General features: G+C 44.3%; 1 long non-coding RNA gene across 2 annotated transcripts in view; it reads right to left on the bottom strand.

Annotated features, from left to right (window-relative positions):
* LOC146801694 (uncharacterized) overlaps nucleotides 1-20052 on the bottom strand; it is a 985270-nt gene that overhangs the window by 880127 nt on the left and 85091 nt on the right. The window contains exon 1 of one of the 2 annotated variants that reach the window (XR_014967645.1): nucleotides 18565-19019. The exons of the other annotated variant lie outside the window; for it this stretch is intronic. This is a non-coding gene — a long non-coding RNA (uncharacterized LOC146801694). Of the gene's footprint in view, nucleotides 1-18564; nucleotides 19020-20052 lie in introns of those variants that run through there. 2 annotated transcript variants of the gene reach the window in all.

Raw genomic sequence — 20052 nt, 5'->3', positions numbered from 1 at the left:
TTTGTAATATTCCCTATGCGTCAGACTGTATCAGGAAACTTTTCCATAGTGCTTCTGGACGCCATGCGGTGGCGCCTTCTACTGATGCCATTCCACTCCAGAAATGTCGTACCTATATAATTGCCACTCCAGCATTCTGACATCAGTTGTTTTCAAGACTGTCATTGTCCCCTGACGCAAAGTCCCAGAAGGAAATTAGTAGACAATGTGCAGATTACCGGACATGGGATCTTATTGAAAGTGGGAGTCCACTCACAGAACGGGGAGGATGGGAGGGTCAGGGAGAGATCTGCAGCCAGTTAGAATCCCTACCAGAATGAGCATTACAAAAGGTAAGTAACTTGCTCTTCTGATAGAGGCTTCTAGCTGCAGATTCCTCATCTTTTGAAAAGATGCCAAAGCAGTACCTGAGGGAGGTGGGCTGTGGATGGACTCAATCCAGATAGTTCTGCAGGATTGAGCGAGCAAAGTGGTCTTCTTGGCTATCAGACTGCATTTGCTTTGTGAACGTATGGAGGGACGCCCACATAGATGCTTGGCTTATGTCCAGGACAGGAACTCACGGACTAACAGAGTGGTAGTAGCTTTGGCCCTTGTGGAATAGGCATGCAGTCCTCAGGAAAGGCTGCTTCTTTGCCAGTGTATAGCAGATCTTAATGCATAGCACTATCCGGCGTGAGATGGTACACCTCTGAACAACTTGCCTTTTTTCCCTCCAGTGAACCCCACAAACAGCAGATCGTCTACCGAGTGGTTTTTGGTGCGATTGCTTTAGACGTTGAGTGCTCTCTTGGGAGGGGTAATATGGGTCATCGAATGCTGGCAGAGTGATGGTTTAGCCGATGTGGGACACTGTCACAACTTTTGGGAGAAAGGAAGTTCAAGTACGCAGAACCAGTTTTCAGGGAAGAAGATAGTGTAAGGTGGATGAACACACAGAGCCTGGAGCTCACGCACATGTTGAGCAGAGGTGATGGCAACAACGAATACAGTTGAAGGTGAGGAGTCGTAAAGTCCAACTGAAGAGTGGCTCGAATGGAGTACATATCAGATAAGTAAGGACGAGATTGAGGTCCTATCAGGGCATCACAAAAGGAAAAAAGGGGAAATATATTTTGGTGTCCTTGCAAAAAATGCACAATAGGTGATTGAAATAATGTAAAAAATCCACGAGGGCTGAAAAATAACCTTTAACTGTGCCCAGAGCAATGGCAAGAACAAATACCAAAATTGGGCAGCTTAGCCATCATGGGGGTCAATCTGATGAGTGTTGCACCAAACCACAAATTTGTCCCAATGACAGGTGTATACAGTGTTTGTCGAGGGACACCTGGCTGGCAAGATAACATCAACCACCGCCAGAGAAGGTTGAAGGTGTTCAACTGTTGCCGTTCAATCTCCATGCATGAAGGTGGAGGTTGTGAAAGCCGGGGTGAGAACACAACCATTCTGCTGCAACAGAAAATCCTGACGGAGGGGTGGCCTGATTGTAGGATAGATGCTTAAGCCCAAGAGTTCTGGATACCATATCTCTCTGTACCCAGTCCGTCCTAATCTTTCTGAGAACTCGGAGCAGGAAAATTCTTTAGTGGTCAGCCATTTCCAGAGGTGCAAGACCTCTAGGCACAGGTCCATGACTCCATCCCACCTGCCCTGTTTGATCAGTACCACATAGCACATAGAAGTGGTATTGTTTGTGAGCCCCTGTAACAGCCTCCCTTTGTTGGACCGAAGAAAGGCTTTCAGTTCCAGAAGACTGATATGGCCAGCACTCCACCGGAGACCAGAGGCCTCTGATCTCTCACTCTCCCAGATGGACACCCAAAGCCTGAAGTCATGCATCAGTCACCACAGTCAGCTCTGGGTGTGAAGGGAGAGGGGTCTGTTGCTGCCCTAATTGTGGTCCAGTAGCCACCACTGCAAATCTTCTGCAGTCTCCTCTGAAACCTGAACGAGGTCAGAGAGGTCTCTTTGTTGTTGGACCCACTGTGACTTCAGATCCCACTGCCGAGCCCGCATAAGTCACCTAGCATGCTCAACCAGCATGATGCAGGAGGCCTATCAGTCCAAGCAGCCTTAGAGTCGACTACACTGTAATCCAGGACTAAGGCAGAAAGTTGCCAGGGAACATGCATAACTCAGAACTGTGTCCAGAATGACTCAGATGAAGGGGAGCATCTGAGAAGAAGTCAGGTGTAACTTTGGCACATTTGGAGTAAACCCTAAGGATGACAGACGGTTTGTCATAGTTTGGAGGTGGTTGACGACTGCCTGAGGCACGCCTGCCTTAAACAGTCAGCCATCAAGGTAGGGGAAAACTAGCACCCCAAACTCCAAAGGTGTGGAGCGCTAGTGAGTCAAAAGGGGAGCACAGCGACTGGAAATGCTCCTCTCACACCATGAACCACAGGCAATGCCGAAAGCTACTATCTAGTCTCCAGGGTCTAGAACGGACAAGACCTGGGCCATAGTGAGCATCTTGAATTGCTCCTTCCGGAATGGATTGAGAAGGTTGCAGATCTAAAATGGGCCGAGACCTTCATCCTTCTTGGGCACGAGAAAGTTAAGTGAAGAGCAACCACGTCCTATGAGATTCTGCCGCAAAATGAAGAGATGGTTCTCCATCAGTCGTTGGGTAGACAGCGGAATGGGTGGTGTGGATGAAAGAAAGGGCAAGGTGTAAACGATGCGGATAATTTGACGAACCCACTTGTCCGCTCTGATCATTTGCCAACCTGGATAGAATCAGTGGATTCTGCCTCACGCGGAGTGGATGCAACCCTGCCAGGGCACACTAAAGAGGTTTGGCAGGGGGAATAGATGGGGCGGCAGGAGGACCTTGGTTGGGGGCAGTGGGCACAGCAGCCTCTCCAACAAAACTGTTGGGTTCCCTGCTAGGGTGGAATACGTTGATGGTAGGGAATGGCACAACCAAAGCCACAAAAGGACCTTTGGAACTGTTGCTGCTGGTGGGTAGAGAGGACGAGCGAGTGAACGGTAGCCTTATTCTTCTTTAAGTGCTCAAGGACAGAGTCAGCCTGTTCCCCAAACAAGCAACTCTCATTGAACAACATGTCCATCAGTGAGGACTGGATGCCACCTCAGAACACAGTGAATTAAAACCAAGCATGGTGGCAATTGGTGACATTTGTGCCTATAGCTCACTCAACAGTTGGTGGTATCCAAGCCACGAATCATGAATTTGGCCACATCACAACTGTCCTGAATTGCCTGTGAGAAAACAAGACGAAGGTCGTCAGGAACTCCAGGGAGAACTTGTGCAACCGAGTCCCAAAGGGCATAGGTGTAGTGGCCCAGCAGGTTGGAGACATTAATTGAACTGAGGGCCAAACTTGCTGAGGAGAATAACCTCTTGCCAAACATCTCCACTCTTTTGCATTCAATGCTGTGCAGAAACTAGCTGTGGAACCTTCTCCAAAGCTGGCTGACTTTGTGAGTGGGAGCAGGACAAGGCCGTTGGAACCACCCACGTGCTTTGTCGAGTGGGAATGGCAAAGGGGCGAAACTCCACTTCAACTTCTTGTGCTTACCTGAATATTTGGAGAGATACCAAGACAGGCCTCTAGAGAGGCTTCTTCTGCTCCAGGAATGGGTACGGGTTCAATCCTTGGAGCTGGACTATGAGTGGTCCTGATGTTGTATCGTACTGTGCTTGGCGATGCAAAGTTTCGCCTTGCGGTCCCTTCACAGCCAGCCTCACTTGTCTTGGAGTCGTGGCTCAACTGCAGATTCTACAGGCACACCTAGTGGTCATATGTTCACAGACATCTGCTTGTGACGGACCCCACAGGACTTAAAATATATTGTTTTAGGGGGTGCATCCCATGCACATTTCAACAAAAATCGTACGAAGAAGGTCTCTGAGAGATGAGCTCTAGATCCAAGCCTGGTTGTGTGGAAAGAAATTAGTGACATCATTGTGCGGGAGTGGCACCAAAATAGGCCACACACGTCATTTTGGAGCGGAACAGCATCAGTGCAGTGCAACGAGAACCCCCCTTCTGGCGAAAAGAAGTACAATGGAAAATTGTCAAGATCCAGTCTGACACCTGGGGAATATTCAAAAGTTGAGAAATCTGCAACTAGAAGTCTGCATCAGAAAATGGACTTTGGAGCGGGTCTTGATAGTTCATAAAGGGGGCTATCAACGGGCAGCCCAGGGCCACAGGTGGCGGTTTATGGGCAATTGATCTGTGGGCTCGTTCTAGGGTGAAGCAGGAGGAAAGAGCCTTCAGGGGCACCCACATGTGGGTCCATTGCTCCCAGAATGTTTCCAGAGATGAGCCCTCAACCCTTTCCAGGAAGCCAATAAAGAAGAGGTTATTACTGCGTCCTCTGCTCAATCCTGCAGTGTTTTGGTGCTCTATGCTAAGTTGGCCACCTCCCAGGACAGACCCCACACTGTGTCCTCTAGTTCTGATATACGTCCACACCAAACGCTCCTATATTTGTTTCCAAATCAGTTTTGGAGTCTTGTATGACTTTAAGGATGACAGATGTGTTGTCCTTGGGGGGTGGGCCCCCAGCTCACAGGTCCCCAACTGGGGGTTCCCTCAATCCCCCCCATCAACGCTGTGTATTTGTCCATTTTAGCTTGGCCCTGTGGGGCTTTATCTCGGCCCATCGCGTCTGGCCCCCGCAGTCCTTGGCATATCGCTGCATGCAGGCTTTGATGTGTGCTCTGGCGCTGCCGTGTATCTTGCTGCTGTGTAAGGATCGTTGTGCAGTAAAATGTGGTGAAGAGTTGACCCGCTTGCTCCAAGAGCATCCACCTGGGAAGCACGAGCAGTCAGCTCCCAGTCATCGGTAAGTGGGTCTCCCCCGCCACCTAGTTACATGGCACAGGCCCAGCTGAAAATCCTGGGGCCCTCGGGAGGCGCCGGTCAGGGAAGAGGGAGAAAGGATCTTGGCCTCACTCAGCCCTGGAAAGATGATGCAGGCCCCTCCAGGTTCCCCGCGGTCTCCTCATGGGAAGGATAGTTGTCGCACGGGGGAGGGGGGGGTCGGGGGAAGCCCCGGGACAGGGGGTGGGACAGGCACTGGCAGGTCCCTCCCCCTCAGCTCGCCCCTTCTGCTGATTTGGCATTCGCTACTTCCGCCAGCCATCCACTTCTATGTAAAGCACATGGCCTGGCCCCAGCCCACTGCCTCATTTCTCTGCGAGACAACCCCATCCAGTAAGGGCGCAGCACAGCCCAACAACACTGCTGCTGCTTGCCCCCAGTGTCCTTAAAGCCACCAACTGTGGCTTAAACTAGTATGTTGTGGTCTCAGCCCCTTGTTGCCATGCGCTTGAGGGAGAAGTGCAGTCATGCACTGACCATGATTGCCATTGGTGGGCACCTCCCGGTGTGCGAGCTGGGAGGCCCAGTCCAGGCCTGTAGGTGTGGCACCACCCCCTCAGTGTGCCCCAGGGGGTCCCACAGGCCCACTGGGGAAGGGCTTACTTTGACCCCTGCATCCCCACCACTGAAGCTCATCTCCATCTCTTCCTCTGGCTACTAATTATGGCCCGCCCACTGTATCAGGCCTTACTCTTTGGTCCCTGGGCGGCAAAAAAGGAGGGGGGCGCTTGCCACTTCGGGCCACCACCCGCCGAGTTCTTCTGGCGTTCACTTGGCTGTGGTCTAGATATGGAAATGTGGGCCGGGAGGTGCAGCTCCTTTTCGGCCCGCCAGTTTCTTGGATTTGCGGCAGTGCACCATCACAGCGTCAGTCATGCTGGCTGCCAGTATTGATCCCTCGAGGACCCCCGCCACTCCTGTGCTCAATGGGGGAGCTGGCCAAGGTACACTCAGACACTTAATGGCATGTCAGCACCCAGGTATAAGGCCTCCCAGCAGCTGTGCAGAGCCCTTCCACCATGTTGCCCACTCAAGCCACTCCCCCATGTCCTATTTTTTAAATAAACCTTCACTATGTAAAAATTTACAGAAATTTAAGGACAAGTGGTTCACCATCTTAAACAAATGCTCACTGGATTTAATCTTACTAATCATAGAGGAACTTTCCACCATTCTGGAAGAATTATCCAAAGACATTCAGAACGTTAAGTCCGAACTTGAGAAATCCATGACAACTGAAGAACTCAACAAAACACTAGAAAATATCAACAATCAATTGGCTAAACACACAGCAGAAGTCAATGAACGCAAGATTCGCAAATTCCGTAGGGATACAATTGATTACAAAATGGGGGAAGTATACCTGGGCAGATATCTACGCCAAATGTAGACAAAACAAACCTTACACTACCAATACCGACACCTCCTCTTCAGACAGCGACCTTACCCATCAGTCAAGAAGAAACGACACAAGATATAAAACCCCAACATCAATCACAACATCAATCCCTCTTAACGCAGCATCAACATCAACTTCAAATCTAGTCACTGGAGACACGCCTTTTTTAGAGGTAGGCCACACAGAACAAGACGACCCAGGAGGAGCCGCAGAAAGAAACAAGGACAAAGACAAGGACCAACCACAAACACGAACAGTGACAGCCAAGAAAGACAAAGGCAAGAGAGGGAACCAATAGAAAACTTGGTCATTAACATCTCAGATTATCATTTCAAAGACATCGAATTGAAAATCCTACAAAAAGGCACGTCCTTCGTACCTACTACAGGCACCAACACCCTTGAACTTAACATCAGTTTTTTTTAAACTCATGAGAAAACTCAGATTGCGTCACTTCTTTGATAACGTTTTGGAATCAGTCAAAGAACAAGAAGAAGACCCTCTAAAAGGCTTACTTTTGAAAAGCACCTTTATGCCACCGGTCAGTCACAAAAGTCTCGACATGTTGGAATCTGTAGTCAAGAATGACATAGCCAAACTTAACAACCAAAAAAGGTCTAAACACAACAACCTAACGGCTAAAGAATTAGGCACATTGAAAACCATCGCGCAAAGAACAAATATAACATGTACTTAAGCAGACAAAGGAGGGGCATTAGTCATCTTGAACACCAGCTACTACAACACCCAAGTATTAACACACTTACAGGATTCGAACACCTACATGAAATTGGAATCCAACCCTACGGTATAATATATGGAAATCTTGCAAACCATTGTTCAAAAGGCGGTCGAAAGAGGCACCATCAATGAAAAAGTTAAGAAATTTCTAATACAACCTAACCCTAAGAGTCCTTCATTGTTCATGGTACCAAAAATACATAAAAATCCGATCAAACCACCATGTCGACCGATTGTAACCACCCGTGGGAGTTTACACGAACCAGTGGGAAAATTTTTAGATCGCCATCTACAACCGAGCGTTTACACCATGAGATCTTTCATAAAAGACACCACCGATTTCCTACACAAACTCAATCAAACCATCATTACAGAAGACGAAGAAATCACGTTATGTACAGTGGATGTTAACTCACTATACACATCCATCCCTCATCAACTAGGATTAGAAACCATTGAACAAGCCTTACTACATACTGACTATGATCACAATCTACAAGTTTTTCTAATGGAACTCATGCAGTTCACCTTGCTACACAGTTATTTCAAATGTAATGATGAATGGTTCCAACAATTAACGGGAACTTCCATGGGAAATTGTGCCGCACCGGCATACGCGAACATTTTTATGAATCGCTTCGAAGAAGATAACATTCTAACAGTACAACCATGGACAAGTCATCTGAAACTATATCTTAGATTTATAGATGATATCTTCATCCTATGGAAGGGTTCTGTCAATATCCTACAAAACCAGTTAGAAAAACTCAATCGAATAGAGCACCGCATATAGTTTACCTTTGACATTCATCCACATTCCATCACATTCCTGGATGTAAAAATAATCAAAAAACCCACAGGATTCGAAACAGACCTACACAGAAAAGCTACGGATAGAAATAACACTCTTCACTATCAAAGCTTTCACCCACAACCCCTCAAACAACATCTACCGTATTCACAAATGCTCAGAGTGAAGAAGATAGTCTCTAACCCAAGTAAAGCAGCCGATCAACTTAACATACTCACACAGAGATTCAGGTCCCGCGGATACCCAGACCGGGTACTGCAACAAGCAAAAGAGCGCTCATTATCCAAGAGCAGGAATTAATTACTCAGCATTCAAACCAAACCTACCAAAGATCAACTCACAGTTGTTTCTAAGTACTCCACTATGAGTGCTTCCTACAAGCGCATCATTAAAAAACATTGGCAACTGCTCAGATTGGAACAGGATTTCAATCACATCTTCGATCAAGAACCGATTTTTGCTTATACCAGAAACAGAAATATTGGCGAAATTCTAAAACACACCGAACAACCACCTACACCTTCCACATTCAAGGGCACCATACCGTGCTGGAATTGCAATAACTGTAACAGCATTATCAGAGGCGAATATATAACACATCCTATGAAAGGACACAAAATCAAAATCAAAGCAACAGCAACATGTGATACCATTAACGTCGTCAAAATGCTCAAATGCCCTTGTGGGAAAATTTATGTAGGGCAAACTGAAAGAAAAATAAAAACCAGATTAAACAAACACAAATCTAACATCAGAACCAAGCAAATGAAATCTACAGTGACTCAACATTTTTTGGAAGCCGGACACAATATTAGCCAACTAAAATTCTGTATTTTGGAAGTAATTCTAAAACAAGAAGGAAGAGACAACCACAACTTTTTATTACAGCGAGAAAATTATTGGATTTATCTTCTAAATTCCAGGAAGCCTTTCGGCATGAACGATCTAATGGAATTTCTGTGTTACCTTTAAACATCTGACACTAACATTGTTTAATTAACATTTTCCTTATACGTCGATCTAACCAAAGTTTGTTTATTAATTGTATTTTCTTTACAGCTTTACTTTTATGCGATAGCTTCTACAATCATTCTCCATGTATAATGTTTCTGTTCTTAGGGGCCATCATCCCATTGCATTATTGTGACCTTTTCAGCATTCAACATCACATTCACTTCCCTTTTATTCACCATACTCGACATTCAATCTTTAACCGCAGTCCGTCACTTATTTTTATTTCCTCAGCCTACACATCAGAGTCCATCCCTTCATGTTCACTACTATCACCTTAACAAACGTTAAATTCACCCGAACACGCAAGTCACGTTATCCACAGTATCGCGAGATTACGCTCAGCGTACGACAGACACTGCAAGTTTCCCTCTCCACCAGCATTCGGTAAGCGTTATGTTATCTTCACCGCTCTGTGTTTCACACCGGTTTTGTGATTTAGCATCTGGTAAAACTAACAAAACACGCCTAATAAAGCATGATGTTCTTATCTTCATCCATTTTGTTAGCTCGCAAAGCATTAATAGAGCCAGTCACGTTACCTCGATTAACGTTGCATTCTGTCTATCACTATCTTCACACTCCAACATCGTATAACATCTATTCGGTATCACAAACAAATAACTCTTTATGGCTTCTTTAAAAGCCCACTTAGCCCAAGATAGTGCTTACTAACAAAATCACACCGCTTGACACGTCATGTACTTGCACTTAACATCAATTCACCTCGTTTCTTCACGCATAATTACTTATCCTACCTACCACTTATATTTTCTACCCTGTCACCATATTATAGCACCCGAACTCACATCGGTTAAATTAATATGATTCACAATATTTGGGTGAGAATATTTCCCCGTGTATTACATACACTATATTCATTATAAATATCATTATTTTCAGAACACCCCCTGATGAAGGCAATATCGCCGAAATGCATTGGGATCGTATAATATCATGATTACTCAGGATCGTATGTTACCCACAATGAATTCTGGGAAATGAAGTTTTCAACTTTTGTGAAACGATAAGCATTAATAAAGCTCTTATTGAAACAAACCAAATAGCTTTTTCGTACAACATTGAAATACAACAGTGAAACCTCTCAGAGGATTTATCATTCAGTGCCTGGGGGACATACCCCACGTGCATGGGGATGCACCTATAATATATTGTTTACACTCCCGTTCGGTGAGTGATACCCCGGAGCACGAGACAACTATAATAACAAGGCCAGCAAACAGACAAATAGTGCGCGCACTATACCCCTTTGCTATTTTTTAAATATACAATACAACCTGCCCTATGAACATTTAAGGCCTAACTTAGGGGTGACTTATAAGTACTAAAAGGAAGATTCAACCTGCAAAAGGTTCAGTTTCCAGGTTTGAATGGCAGTATAAAACTGCAGACAGAGGCTGCAAGTGCAGGCCTAGACTACTTTAGTGAGAGGAACAATGAGTGCTGCAGCCCACTTGTGGCATTAAATGCACAGGCCCTATGAATATGTAGTACCATATATCAGGGTCGGCTCCTCCACTAGTGCGAGTAGCAGAAATATAAAATGGTAAAACTACCATTTTATGTTTCTGCTTCTCGCATTGCGAGAAAGCAGAAGTGTTTGGTTGGGGTGGGCGGGGCTGCTCTAGGGCAGGGGAGAAGTGGCTTGCCCACTGTTGAGGGCACTGACTGTTTGGTCGGCCCTCTGGGGCCAACCAAACCAATCATGCACACTCTGCCTTTTCTTCATGTAGGCTACATGCAGCTTCCATGGAGAAAATTGCCTCCCCATGGGTGCCTGGCTGGTCGGCGTACCGATCAATCACAACGCTGCCATTGCAGCGTTGTTATTGGCTTTAGGGCAGGGCAGGGAGGCTGCCTGCTTCCTGTTCCTGCTGGAAGCAGGAGAGCAGGAGAGGAGCAGAGACGACGCGGGACCAGGGCGGCGAAGATAAGTTAACTTTTTATTTTAATTTTAAATTAACCCCCCAGTGCGATCCCCGCATCCCCACCCGCGAGTCATGCCGGCCGTGACTGCCATAGGGACTAGTCAATTACATGTGCCAATCAGGTGTATTCCAATTTTACCATGTTTAAAAGGGAGAGTACAGGCACTTTACCACTGGTAAGCAGGAGTAAAGTGCAGAGTCCTGTGGCCAACAAAAACGGGTTCAGCAAAAGAAAACAAAAACCTTGGTTCACCCATCAGAAAGTGCAAATTTCCAACAGTTACCATATCACAGGTTGATGTCTTACAGATGGAAAAGCCCTGAAGTCCACAGATGAACCCTTTAAATACTCTAATGTGAAGGTTGGTCAGCTAATCATCGCAAGATGGCAGGAAGATGCATCTTAATAAATGCTGCTTCAAACCAGTATGTGTCTCGTCTAGAAGGTACAACATAATTAGATATAAAGTTGTAAGTGGAAGAAGACTTTGGTTTCTGCATCAGACACAAAAAAAAATCCATTTTGTTTTATAGAGCCTGTTGTAGGAAACTGCTCTGGCATGACACAATATGTTCATAGAGTCTGAAGGAATATCTATATAGTAGCACTTATAACGTTCAGGAGCCATGACAAAAAGCTCAATGATCCTGGTTTGGAATGCAGTACCTGACTTGGCCTTTGCAAAGGCATAGGACGTCTGTTATTGGTTGGTAGAATGATATGTGGTGCTTCTGAGGAAAAGCATCGCTGAATACCAAAATTGTCTAAGACACAACAGAACCATCATATTTAGCAGCAAGGCTCGTTCTTCGTCTTGCTGAGCACCTATGGGCGAAGGAAGTGGCAAGAAAAGCATAGGAAACAAGTCCCTGCTATCAAAACCTCACCCACGACGAACCAAATTGCACATCCCTGCCTGCATAGTAACAGCATTTTCTGTTGAAAAGAGATCAGGGCTTGGTTTCCCTTAATATTGGAATACTTTGTCCAGTTATGTTTTGTGTTCATTTCCCATGTGTAGCATTTTTGGTAGGAAGATAAACCTTTTGCTGTGCTCTCTCTTTAAGTTCACTATGGCACGTTCTTTTTCATTGGTGGTGACCTTCACCTTGTAATCAAACCAACCAGTGCTTTATGCCTACTGGCTGTTGAATTCCTCCTGAAATAAGTGATGACAGAACAGGATGAGAAGGGTGAAGGATAGCATCATCCCCAGGAATGAGCAGAATAAGTGCACGGAGATGAAATGTTTGTTCTTTAGCTTTTTTGCTAGATTGTAAAACAATTAAATCAGTTCCTCTGATGGAATGGCCCTCCCAGTGATGGTGCCCAGGACTGCCCCTTGAAACTATATTTTTCTGCAAGGAATGAGAGAGTACCTTTTCATGTTGGGGGAGAAGTCAGACCTGCTGAATAATTTGAGACAAACTTTCATGGAGATTTTGGTGACTTGGAAGGAATCTCCCCTTACCAATCAATCGCCTAAGTAGAGAAATACCTGGAACTTGTCTCCTAGAAAAAGATGCCACAGAGGAATACATGTTCTAAATATTCTTGGGGAGAATTTCAAGCAATGGGAAGACCTTGAATTGAAACTGGCAGTAAGCAATCTCGAACACAGTTTCGGATTTTGATGTGGACAAGGATATGAAGATAAAACATCATGGAGGTCTAAATATGGTATTTATTCTCTTTCCATCAAGAGTTGGATAATCAACTGCAGGGGCACTATGCAAAATGATTGTTTTTGAGGTATCTGTTTAACTACCAAAGATCTAAAATCTGCTTCCATTTGCCTGGCTTCTTAACAAGGAAGCAGCAAAAAATGAATCCTATATTTCATTGAGATAAGGGGCACATTCGATGGTATGCGTTTGTAGCATAGGCAGAATTTTGGCTTACAGCAGACGTAGGTGTTGGTGTTGCATCTTGCATGGAGGAGGAGTTCGTTTCTGAACAAATTCGATAGGAGGACCACATTTCACCATCTCTAGGATCCATCAATCAGTTGTCATTGCTTTCCATTCTTCGTAGCAGGCTGAATTCCACCCCCTCTGCCCCCACAGGAAGACGCCTTGTTGATGTCATGGCGGTTGTGGTTGGTGCCTGATGGCAGTCAGTTTTGTATTGCGCTGTTTTAAGCTCTTAAATGAGCTCCTACCTTACGGTGTGATGTTCGTTTCTGGCAGGGCGATGATTGTGGAGTTCTATACAACTACTATGGGTACGACTGTCAAGAGGACTGTTACGCACTGCCTCATTAATATGTTTGCCAAGCAATATTTCTCTATGCAAGGGCATATTTATATTCCTACACTGAAACTTCAGGTCTAAAAGAATCTGAGTGTAGCCAGCCTTGTCCCTGTAATATAGCTGCTCATTCGAGTTACCTTGTGGCTTCATCCATTGCAGAGGTAATAATGAGAGAACAGCCCCTCACTCCATCCTGCAATAATGCTTTGTCATCAGTCCAGTAGACCCAGGAACGGAGCAAAATGTGGCCAGCACCTACCTATCCTATCTGTTAATGATAGTGAAGGAACTGGCCACTCGAATAGAAGCTGCTGCAATGGCAGATATTATTTTAACTATGTTACCCAACTACCTTCCTTCCCTAGCCGTAGGAGCAGTACTGAGTCTCATATGATTTTGTTGGACAGGCAGGCATCACTAAAGAATCTCTCATGGATCACCAAACAGAGAGGCACGGTTACTCTCCAGGGCCTCGTACTATTGTCAAGATGTCATATGAAGGCCGCAACTGTAGCAGGAGTTTGCCTCGCTTTCAGGCCCTTGTTCCAAATGTGGACAGGACAGTGCAAAAAAAGAACTTGCACTGAAAGACAATGTTTCCCAGACTCACATGAACAGTCCCAGCTACTAGGTGATTGCCACTATTAGGCACACTTCCAGGTAAATAGTGGCAAATCATGGATTTAACCCCCTTGCCTAGCAACAGCAGTTGTTCGCTTTTTGTTATAGTTCGAGCTTGGCTTGCTGGACACTTCACCTTTGTTGTTTGCTCACTTTTTCAGTTCCCCTTGGTTCTTTGGTCCCCTTCCCATTTGTTGTTAATTCTTGCTTTGTTACCCTCTAGCCAGTTTGTCTCCTTGTCTAGGCCTTCTCTGCAGCGTGGATTGCCGTCTTCCTGTGCGGGGTTTGCGGTAAGTCGGGGGCCAGATACAATACAGTGTCTCCTCTGCTTGGACAGCGAAAGACCTGCACCTTGTCACCCTTAATGTTTAGTCCATGTTGTCATCTGTTTACTAATTGTGTTCTCTCATTTCGACACTTTGATATCCTTAAATTAGCTCTGAAATGCTGTACCTCCAAATCTTGGCTGGGTTTTCCAAATACCAGCCTGCAAGAGTGTTTCTCTCTATCCCTCCTTATGCCATTCATCCCTTAGCTTGAGTCTTTAAGGGCTTAAGCTGACCGTTAAGGGGAGAAAGAGGGATCTGACTGCATCCACACTCTTGAAACACTGTGTTCATGAAACTGACCGCATAGTAGCTGTAGGAGGTACCTTATTCTTTGTTTGTGTCATCATTCTTGACGGTCTCATAGGCGATGCTGTTTATGAAGCTAGTGCCAGAAACTAAAAGCTTTTCTTCAACGGCTCAGCTGAAGACATATGCATATCAGAAGCAGACTTTAACAGATGTTTTTTGGCAATATCTACATCAAAAGATTGATTTCTGTCTCTTGTGCAATTTTTATCAGCCTACCTGGGAATCATAGGAGAAGTATTAGGGTGATAACTTTTCCTCATAAGGTGATTTGCCAGATCACTTGTGCTCTGAATGTCTCCTATTGGAAACTTTTTAGGCATGAAAATAGAGTCATCCGAGTTCTCCTCTGAAGACAGAGTCTTTTACCATAGACATTTGGACACCCAGAGTAAACGCTGTTGCTGAGAGTTTTGCTTGGACAGTTTGAGAAAATCTTGCAAGTCTTAGCCATTTTGGAAAGAAGAAGAAAATATATGCATTCCCATAGGGATCATTAGAATTGAGTCTTAGCTTACCACCGGATCCACGTCTGAAAATACTTTTTTTTTCCAAATTAATCAGACATGGGTTGTTCATCTTAGGATGGATCCAAATATAAAGCAGAGGGTCATCAAATAAAAAATCTGACGACATAAATGCCCCAAAGCAGATTTATCTGAAGTAGGTGAGCAAAGAGATTTCCTTCACAAGCATTTCTTTTCAAACAAACTTTATTGGGTTTAACAAACATATTAATTTGTCACAGTTCGACATCAGAGTCATTAACTCAGAAGGTACAGTCTACTATACCCTTCATGCCTCAATTAATTGAAAGGTGCCCCGCTAATAAGAGCCAGACCTCTCTCCAGCTCCTGCAATTAACCAATAACATACAGATCTACCCTTCTGTACTTTGAACTAATTAGTTTGCAAACGTAATACCCCATGTTACCCCACTTCACTCACCCCCATTCACAGGCAATTTAAGGTAGAACTCCAAAGTATGGTGGCATCTGCGGGGTGCAATTGAGAATCAGCTCTCACCTCAATTTTTAGACATCTGCTTTTTTTCCAATGAAGTGAGTAGGCTACTAAACTAGAAGTATTTGTAGCCTTATTAGGCTATGATTTGGACTGCATAGCATTTTAATTTTACCATGAGACTCCCAGCTAAATGAGAGGGATGATTCAAGCATGTGACTCTATGAAACATTCAATGCTAGAGAAATGTAATTCAGTCCTCCAATAGTAGCTAGTGACCATATCTTATGTATTTTCTCTTAGTCAGTAGACATTAATGTTTTATGAGACCAAATACAACTGGAGAACCAGTAAGGTAAATGTAGTGCCGGTTGATTGTAAAATGACTGGTTAGAAATTTAAATAATCCTTAGTTTTAGAGCGTACCCTTGAAATATTATGTCCCGAAGTAGATAAAATTTAAAATATCATTAAAAAGGTTCCTTGGAACATGAGTCAGACTTACACATAAGACTAACACTTTGCTCTACGCCAAAGGTGGCTAGTAGACTAAAACTGGTAATTTGAATATTGATTTGACCCCTTGTGGCTCCAAGTTGTGTAGGCTACAGCACTGTGAAATGTAGTTCTAGCTGTAGAAAAGGTTCACTCATTTCATACTTTTATTTTTTTACTATATTTTTTTACTAGGCATGATATTGGGATTTCAATCTGACAGAGGACCTCCATTTTACAGCCAGCAGACCATAATATTTCCTCTGACGTGCCATCATCCTGCAATGTGTCTAGCACAGTGCCAAGATCATCCTCTGAACTTTCAGATCCCTTCGGGGCAATCTCTGCACTATCTCACGTTCAACAGTCAATCCGTCAGCAATGTTCTTGGTAAGAAAGGCATCCATGATCGCTTTAAAGCCCAGTCTGTCCCAAAATGTTGATCACCCGCTAGTCCTCAGATCTTCAGCCCTTTGCAGGTTTTACAATCTTTCAACTGTGTCTTCGAGTAGGAAAAAGGAGACCCCCACATACTGCTGAATCAAGGAAAGACTTTGCTTACAGTTGGGCTATAGTTCTCCCCAATTTGCCATTGGTATCCTGGAAGGTTTGGTGTTTTGCCTCCACTCCAGCAACCCTCAAAGACAGGTACTCGAGCCAGGTCTCAACAACTACGTTAAGGGTTTAAATATGGGCACCCTACTTCTACACTGCTTCCCTAGATACCCTAAGTGCTCTTCTCTTTTCTTTAAACCAACCATCTTGGCTCCATGAACTGGGTCGCACTCCGTATATAAGCCCTGCAAGTTCAATCTCAGAATCTCCAAGTTTGGCAAAATTTCCATACCAGTCAGCAGATGATAAATGCCAATTCAGTACTCCCATGCCACGCTCAGTCTGGCCACGCCACTTTTCAGGGCAGTACCAGTATAGCAATAGGTTCACTCGTGTATTTGCCTTTTCAGCTCTCCTGATCTTATACAGTACCCAGCCACTAGATCTGTGACTGTACAGGGGCCTTACTAGCAGCATATCATGATGGGTGCCTTCTATAAAATGTTCACATTTAGGGAGGTAGGTTATCTTCTCCACAGTGTTGATCAGGACTGGGAAAACATACTCACATTACTCACCCCGGGCAAGGAGCGTGGAGAAGAGACAGTAAAGTGACACATAAGAGTACACAGGGCAGGAATCAGATAAGCGGCGAATAAAGAGCTAGGCTGATGCTCTCCTTAACACAAGAGAAATAACAGCAGCAAAGGTCATATATTTATTTATTCGGCACTTGCAATATTACCTCATGCTTCTATGCTAGTGTAAATGTTGTCCATTTTTAATTATAGGTAATTCAATTGGCATTAGTCCGAGGCAGCATGGAGCACAAATGTGTCATCAACACCAACAAATCTTTGCAAGTGTGAAGTTGGGGAGGGCGAATAGGGAACAATACGTCTTTAAAAGATGAACACACAGATAACGAAGTAAAGTTCTTTGGAACATCGAGGAAGCCAACAATCCAGCACGGGTGTACCATATCTACAGGAAAAATGATATATAAGGATCTCCGTGTCTCACTTTCAACACAGAATACCAGCATTTCGTCACGAGCAACAAGCATGGGTAGCCAGAGGTAACTGCTGCTACCGGTGGCACACCCACTGGTACCCCTGGGCACAATATTCTGTCAGAATACTGTGTTTTAAATATAGTCCTACCACAATATTGTGACGATAAACATATACAGAAAAGTATAGATTTTGTATTCATAACTACACATGTGTACTTTGACAATATACATTTCAAGGTATGTAACGGCCAATTATATAGAAAACTTATACTTACCAACATATGCCTACCATCCCAATATCGTGATACTCAATATTTTGGCTACACTGTTATTGGAGAACAATATTTTCTACTCGATTTTCTGACATACAACCACCCGGCACTACCACTGCTATCCCTGGTCGAATGGATCTAAAGGGCAGCAGCAGTGAAAGCTAAGAGAGCACCAAGAATCCCATTTATTTTGTGTGGTTTCCTGTCCTTTCTCTGCCTGTAACATCCGAGCTGCAAATAGGAGGTAGTTGACAGTGTTAACCTGTGTACAACAGGCTAATTCTGGGATGCCAATCTGGGAGTCAAACGGTGCAGTTCCACTAACACAGACTTTGGTCATTCCACTTCATGCATTTTATCCCGGCATTTATTCTTAACTGGAAAAACATATGTATGAATGATTTGGGGAAAGGCACATAAAGGAGCATCTGAAATAAGTACGACAGTAAAACTGAACCAAGAAAAAGTTGGAGATTCCGCTGCCAAACGACACATACGATAGTATAGTATAGTTGTATTGCCAGTATAGTATAGTTGTTTAGTCATAGCAATAGAGACAAGCAAAAGTCGTGGATCCCACTGCCAAGCGGCACATAGTATAGTACAGTACAGTATAACATAGTAGTATAGCCAGTGGATCAAATAATAACGTGAACATGTGGCAAAATCATTCAATGGCTCAGAGCAACTTAAACAGAAGACTTAGGGAAACAAGAATTTTGCACAAATTAACTGCAAAGCCTACGTCCCGACGTCAAACTAATGCACGACGAAGAGCACGTGCACTGGTTTTTGTGACAGGTGTGTTTTTTGTTGGTCTCGATAAAAGTTTCATCTCAATTGAAAGTCCCTTTCTTACTCAAATAATAGAAAATAACAACTGTTCAACAAGTGCTGCACATGCGGGACCGAGGTATTTTCATGGAAACTACTGGGATCACGCACACACCGGGTCTGCGTCTCATTGTGAGTGGTTACCTGTCTCGTAAAGCTTGGCGATGCTCACTGTTCAGCTTCATTCAATGATCAGATCTACAGCCCAGGACAGCGGATTGCTCTCTTCACTGTTTCAATAAGTATATATAGTCTCGCGATAGGTAGATCGGAAGCAACGTTCAAAGTGCCTGTCCCCTCCGTTAACCTCTGCGTCCAGGCATAAATCATGGCAGGTTTCACACTAACCTTGACGTCTCCGGTCCTTCTTCTCAGCTTTGTTTCCTTTTGTACCTGGTCATCGTAACACCGACTGACGAAGCGGCCAAATAACCCATCCAAAGTAAGTACCTACAACTAGTTCAACACCTCCTCGGAAGTCAGCCTTCGAGCTCCGAAGTCACGTAGTGTCAAGGATATCATGCCACGGGAACGTATGCTGAATCACAAGCCCTTGCATTCACTGACATTCCCAGGTCCCTTTGATACCGGCGCATTCTGCTGAGGCTGATAAAAGGTACTCCTGCCAAAGGCAGTTGGCATCCAGTCTATTTTAAAGTCACTTAACTGCCAAGGTACACAAACAATGATCTTTGGCCCCCAACTGTCTGATCTCCTTGTCAAATCAATGTGTAAAAGCAGCAAGGTAAGTAATTGCCACTACCAAAAGGGAGAGGGTGGATTAACCACCATACCTTCACAGAATAATGCGGCAACACCAAAGATGTTGTTCAAGCAGGCTGTGTATCAATTTATCCTAAAAAAAGCCACATAACAATTTGAAGTACTTCTACATAATGAACTACATCAACATGTTAACCAATCTCTAACTCCTTTGGCAATGGGCTTGTACAGGTGGCCAACCAAGAGAGTGCAATGGGGAAAAACCTAGATGTGCTCGTCTGGACAATGATTTTTAGACTCCAACTACCCAACCTCTTTGTCCAATTAACATAGTATACTGATGAGTTCAGTCACTGTTACTGATCTGTGACAGCACGGAATATATTCATTTGTCAAAGTATGATCTACCAATTTGAATTCCCTTGGGGAAATTGTCATGGCTCAAGGAAAAAAACGCTTTAGGAAAAGACATCAAATTTGGTTACCATTCAGAGGTTAATAATAGTACTTTATTGTGTGATTACTTAAAACCATTACAATTTTTATTTTTTTAAAGGACATACGGTGCTTGTATACAAAAACAGAGCTTTAAAGGATTCAGGTTAATAGTAAAACAGTCTAAAATATGGGAATAGGTAAAATAACCAGTTAATAGTAGGCAAAAAACAATGGTCCAATAGACTGTTCTGGTCAATCAGAAGTTTGTGGATTAAGCCTTGGATGACATAGCGTTACAGCAAACAAATGATGGACGGAATGCTGACAATGCAAACATTCTCCCCCAGTCAAAAGATCTGGGTTAAATCCATCGTTCTTTTGCCCACTATGCCACCCCAGTTTGGACCCAGCCATATGCAAATCAGTCTTGACCCTGTGCCCCATGGGAACAGTCCAGACCGAACTGCCAGG

This window comes from Triturus cristatus, chromosome 8 (genome assembly GCF_964204655.1).
Source record: "Triturus cristatus chromosome 8, aTriCri1.1, whole genome shotgun sequence".
Taxonomy (NCBI): Eukaryota; Metazoa; Chordata; class Amphibia; order Caudata; family Salamandridae; genus Triturus; species Triturus cristatus.
This window is presented reverse-complemented; position numbering and strand designations above follow the sequence as displayed.